This window comes from Ornithorhynchus anatinus, chromosome 8, assembly GCF_004115215.2.
Source record: "Ornithorhynchus anatinus isolate Pmale09 chromosome 8, mOrnAna1.pri.v4, whole genome shotgun sequence".
Taxonomy (NCBI): Eukaryota; Metazoa; Chordata; class Mammalia; order Monotremata; family Ornithorhynchidae; genus Ornithorhynchus; species Ornithorhynchus anatinus.
Window position 1 is genome coordinate 57875602 of NC_041735.1, and position 6004 is coordinate 57881605.

Sequence of the window (6004 nt, forward strand, 5' to 3'; positions counted from 1 at the left end):
GAGGGCGAGGCCGTCCTGACCCCCGGGGACACGAACCTCCGCCCAACGAGGCCTAGGTTTGGGGCAGCCACAGCAGGCCCGGCCCGGCCCGCCCCGGCCCGGCCCACCGACCCCGCCCCGGCCGCCTCTGCCCGCCCGCGCCGCAGCGCCCCCTACCGCCGAAGCCCAGCTGCCCGCGCCGTCTAAGTCGGCACGTCAGGCCGTTATGGCGCCCGCGGCCCAAGCCCTCCCCGCGCGCTTTGGTTTGCCAGGCGGCCAGAGGGGGAATGGAGGGGAAAAGAGCAAAGGGAAAGGAGCAGAGAAGTCGTGTTTTTGAAAAGGAACCATTCCTTCCCGCCTCAGAGGCCCTGCCCTCCGCGTGCGCCTTGGTTTCTGAGACGGGCAAAGGGGAAAGGAGGCGAAAAGAGCAGAAGAAAAGGGAGGAGAGGGAGAAAGGGAAAGGAGCAGAGAAGTTGTGTTTTTGAAAGGGAGCCATTCCTTCCTGCATCAGAGGCCCTGCCCTCCGTGTGTGCCTTGGTTTCCGAGACGGGCAAAGGGAAATGGAGACGAAAAGAGAATAAGAAAAGGGAGGAGAGGGAGAAAGGGAAAGGAGCAGAGAAGTTATGTTTTTAAAAGGGAACCATACCTTCCTATCTCAGAAGCCTTGCCCTCTGCGTGCGCATTGGTTTCTGAGAGGGGCAAAGGGAAAAGGAGGCGAAAAGAGCAGAAGAAAACGGAGGGGGGGAAGGAACAGAAAAGTTGTGTTTTCGAAAGAGAACCATTGCTTCCTGCCTCAGAGGTCTTGCCTTCCCCATGCGCATTGGTTTCCAAGATGGGCAAAGGGAAAAGGAGGTGAAAAGAGAAGACAAGGGAAGAGGGAAAGGAGCAGAGACGTTGTGCTTTTGAAAGAGAACCATTAGAACTCCATGCCGTTTTTTATACCTCTCTGCACACCCCCCCGTACATTTTTCCACTTTCCATAGTCCCATGCCCAACCTATCTCTCCTGCTTGAAGTCGAGCCTGCCTTCAGAGATTAGTGCAGTGCTTTGCACACGGTTGGTGCTCAATAAATAAGATTCAGTCATTCATTAATTCATTCAATCGTATTTATTCATTCAATCAGCAATTGGGGAAATATAACACAACAATAAAGAGGGACAAACCTTGCCCACAATTGCCCACAATAAACTCACAGTCTAGAGGAGGGTGTGGGAATGAATGACAGGATGCAGCTTTCCAGTAGCTGGAAATTGACCCAACATGTTTTTTTCTGGGTTTTGTTAATCACTAAATTATCCTATCATGTGACTGTGGCTAATTAATTGATCGTGCCCCTGACAAACAATTTATAATAATTATAATGATGGTATTTGTTAAGCACTTCCTATGTGCCAAGCACTGTTCTAAGCACTGAAGGAGATACAAGGGAATCAGGTTGTCCCAGATGGCACTCACAATCTTAATCCTCATTTTCCAGATGAGATAACTGAGGCACAGAGAAGTTTAGTAACTAGCCCAAAGTCACACAGCTTACAAGTGGCGAAGCCCAAATTAGAACCCACGGCCTCTGACTCCCAAACCTCTGCTCTTTCCACTGAGTCACGCTGCTCCTGCTCACACTAAGAGCTCGTGGATTTAGGCTTGTTGGAAGCAAAGTAATTATAAACCAGAACGCATTGGTGTTTGGGGGGTTTCCAACACCTTTTACCCATGCAATCCTATAGAGTATAATTTGCATATGCTTATAAATTCAGAAAAATGGGGTTCAAGAGGTTTTACAAACAAAAAATTAAATAAGGTCTTCTTTGGGCAAGACTCCACATAGGTAATCTTCAAAAATAAAACACCCAAATGATCCAATCAATTACCCATCAGAGCAGCAGTCAATCTTATTTATTGAGTGCTTATGAAGTGCTTGGCAGAGTACAATATAACAATATAACTGAAACATTCCCTGCCCAAAACGAGTTTACAGTGCAGAAGGGGGGTTAGACATTAATTTAAATAAATTACAAATAGGCATATAAGTGTTGTGGTGCTCTGAGGGGGGATGAATAAAGGGAGCAAGTAAGGGCAACACAGAAGGGGGTTGAAGAAAAGGAAAAGCAGGCATAGGGAAGGCCTTTGGAAGAAAATGTGCCATCAGTAAGGCTTTAAGTTAGGGGGAGAGTAACTGTCTGCCAGATATGAGGATGGAGAGCATTTCAGACCAGAGGCAGGAGGATGATGATGATGGTATTTGTTAAGCACTTACTATGTGCTAAGCACTGCTGTGGGTGAGAGATCAGCAGCAAGATTACTGTGATTGAGGTACAGTGAGAAGGTTAGCATTAGAGGGGCAGAGTGTGTAGACTGGGTTGTAGTAGGGAGAATAGCGAGGTGAGATAGGAGGGGGCAAGGTGATTGAGAGCTTTAAAGTCAATGGTGAGGAGTTTCTGTTTGGTGTGGAGATGGATGGGGTAACCACTGGAAGTTCTTGAGGGGTGGAGAAACATGGCCTGACATTTTTGTAGAAAAATGATTCAGGCAGCAGAGTGAAGTATGGACTGGAGTGGGGAGAGACAGGAGGCTAGGAGGTGAGCAAGGAGGCTGTTAACAGTAATCAAGGTTGGATAGGATACTTGACTGTATTAATGTGGTAACAGTTTGGATGGAGAGGAAAGGGACGATTTTATTGATGTCGTAAAGGTTGAACCGACAGGATTTAGTGATCGATGAATATGTAGCTTGAATGTGAGAGAGAAAGATAATGCCAGGGTTCCGGACTTGTGAGTCAGGAAGGATGGTGGTGCCCTCTACAGTGCTGGGAAAGTCATGGGGAGGACAGGATTGGGCTGGGAAGATGAGTTCTGTTTCAGATAGGTTAACTTTGAAGTGACAGGAGGACATCCAAGTAGAGCTGTCTTGAAGGCAGGAAGAAATGCAAGCCTGCAGAGAGGGAGATCAGGCCTGGAGATGTAGATTTGAGTATCATCTGTGTAGAGACAGTAGTTGAAGCAGCAGATTTCATTCATTCATTCAATAGTATTTATTGAACGCTTACTATGTGCAGAGCACTGTACTAAGCGCTTGGAATGTACAATTCGGTAACAGATAGAGACAAGCCCTGCCCAATGACGGGCTCACAGTCTAATCGGGGGAGAAAGATGGACAAAAACAAGACAACATAATCAAGATGAATAGAATCAAGGGGCTGTACACCTCATTAACAAAATAATAGGGTAATAAAATATATACAAATAAGCACAGTGCTGAGGGGAGGGGAAGGGAGAGGGGGAGGAGCAGAGGGAAAGGGGGCTTAGCTGAGGGGAGGTGAAGGGGGAGGGAGCAGAGGGAAAAAGGGAAGCTCAGCCTGGGAAGGCCTCTTGGAGGAGGTGAGCTCTCAGTAGGGCTTTGAAGAGGGGAAGAGTTAGTTTGGCAGAGAGGAGGGAGGGCATTCCAGGACAGCGGTAGGACATGGGCCAGAGGTCGACGGCGGGATAGGAGTGAACGGGGATGGTGAGGTGGCAGAGGAGTGGAGCATGCGGGATGGGCAGTAGAAAGAGAGAAGGGAGGTGAGGTAGGAGGGGGCATGGTGATGGAAAGCCTTGAAGCCCAAAGTGAGGAGTTTTTGTTTCATGCGGAGGTTGATAGGCAACCACTGGAGGTTTATAAGGAGGGTGAGTGACATGCCCAGAGCGTTCCTGCTTCCATTGCCCTGGAACCTCAAAATCCTACATAATCCTACCAAGGTCCCTAATCAGTGTATTGAGTGATTACTGTGGTCAGAGCACTGTACTAAGCGCTGTACATAAACTCAGCCCCACACCCTCCCAGACCTCCAGGGCTCCATGGCTTTCCTGGTCACTTTCCCTGAATTTGCCTCCCTGTGTCCCCAAAAATCCCCCTGAAGTCTATATCTATCCTTTTAACTTGAGAAGCTTGTGTGGCCTATGGAAAAAGCACAGACCAGGGAGTCAGAAGACTTGGGTCCTAATCCTGCCTCTGCCACTTGTCTGCTATGTGACCTGGGCAAGTCACAATTTAGTACCTCAGTGAGCTCATCAGTAAAATGGGATTAAGACTGTGAGAGTCCCACGGAGAACAAGGGCTGCATCCAACCTGATAATCTACCCCAGCGTTCAGTAAAGTGCCTGGCACATAGTGAGCGCTTAATAAATACCATAATTTTTTTTTTTTCACAGCTCAAGTGCTGCTGCCACTTCCACTGGTTTCTGTCCACTTCTGCAGGTGGTGTTCCCTGCCTTCTGGGATTGCAGATTTTGGGGGCTGAGGCCAGAAGAGGGTGACAGTGCGAAGGGGGAAAAGAAGAGAGACTTGACTTTTCTCCACCATGCCCTCCTTCCCTCCATCCTCCTAAACTTGCAGCTCCAGAAGGCAGGAACCAGTAGCCATAAAAGCAATCAAGGTAGCAGAAGTGACAGCGGTCAGCAACACTGGAGCTGTAAAAAAAAAAAAAATGAAGCTTTAAAGAATAGATATAGAATGGAGGAAAGATGCAGGGGATAGGGAGAAAGTGGCAAGATTAGTGAGTAAGGAGGATTGGGCCAAGCAAGCCATGGGATCTGCAGGAGAGGGCTAGTTTGGATTGGGGTTGGAGTTACTTCCTTGGTGAGCTAGCAAAATTAGAAGCCCATATTTCCATCACTTTGAATGGAAGTGATTTCTGCTGAGTTGACGTCAAACCATCCAATTTGACCATGAGACCATATTTTCCATTAACAGTCAATTTGATATGTAATATAATTGTTTTTTGGAACAGACTTGTACTTCACCTTTCAGCAAGGAAGTTTTTTGTATTTGAATTACCTTAAATTCAATACTTTACTATAATTATGCATTGAAAACTTAAAAGTGCTATTTGTACCTAGGCAGGGGAATATATAAAAGCAAACATTTAAATTTTCATTTGTCCCATTTCAGAGTTTTAATTATTTATTTTCTCCTTAGGGTTCTTTCTGTCATTTCGCTTTAATTTAAAAGTGATTCCATCAGAAAAGGACCCTACAGAACTCACTTTGAGCCCATTGATGTCAATAAGCTGGATAAGAACTTTTTGTGCTTCTACTGTAAACCCAGGCAATCAGTCCAATAAGGATTTTTTTAAAACTCCAAATAACTCTGGGAACCAAGTTTCCTATATAGAATAAAATTCAAGAACAGCCTGACACATCCATAATAGACAAAAATAGCTTAAAAATAATTTTTTTTAAATCCTGAAAAAGAGAGCAGCTAAGTAACAATGCATCTTCTGTACTGAATTCAGACTTTCTGTTCAGACTAGTTCATTTTTCACTTCTCAAATCAGGCAGTTCTGACAAAAAGCAGTTAATTGGCAAGAAAGATAAACCAAATATTGAAATGGGCAACTTAAAACCATGTCTTCTGCTGACATGGTACTAACCTGGTTCTGCTACACCTCTGACCACTTCCTGTGCTTTTCTTTAAGTGGATCCTCTTCAGCTTCTCAACAGACAAGTGTCCTGCAAAGTTCAATTCCACGACGGGTTGCAAATTGCACCCCGGCCGCATCCCCCACTACCACTTTCCTGCAGATGACTCCCAAATCTAGCTCTCTACTCCTAACCGCTCATCTAACCTGAAATCCCTTACCTCCTTCCCCCCCCAGGACATCATCACTTGGATGTCCCATTGGCACCTCAAATTTAATGTCTAAAACTGAACTACTCATCTTCCCTCCTCCTAACCTTATCTCAGTCACTAACACTACCATCCTTTTTGTCCCAGAATCCTGCAACCTCAACTTCATCCTTGACTCTTTATTCTCCTACTTTCACATTCAATCTTCTGCTAAAACCTTCTGGTTTATTTTATACAATACCTCACAGTTCCATCCTTTTCTCTCCACCCAAACAGCTGACACTGATAAAAAAAAAAACTCCTGGTTATATCTCAAACCATACCATTATATTAACCTTCTAGAAGGTGGCCTTCCTGCCTCCAGCCTTTCTAATCTGCTTCATGCTGCTCCAGACATCACCATCCTGAAGCATTCTCAGCACA

General features: G+C 45.9%; 1 protein-coding gene across 5 annotated transcripts in view; it reads right to left on the minus strand.

Annotated features, from left to right (window-relative positions):
• Positions 1-707, minus strand: part of STK31 (serine/threonine kinase 31) — a 57939-nt gene extending 57232 nt beyond the window's left edge. For 3 of the 5 annotated variants that reach the window (XM_039912930.1, XM_029071377.2, XM_029071374.2), the window contains exon 1: positions 37-102. The gene's annotated coding sequence lies outside the window, so the exon portion shown is untranslated. Of the gene's footprint in view, positions 1-36; positions 103-156; positions 196-625 lie in introns of those variants that run through there. The other 2 variants (XM_029071375.2, XM_029071376.2) reach the window with 2 other exon arrangements.
• Between the last annotated feature and the right edge of the window lie 5297 nt (positions 708-6004).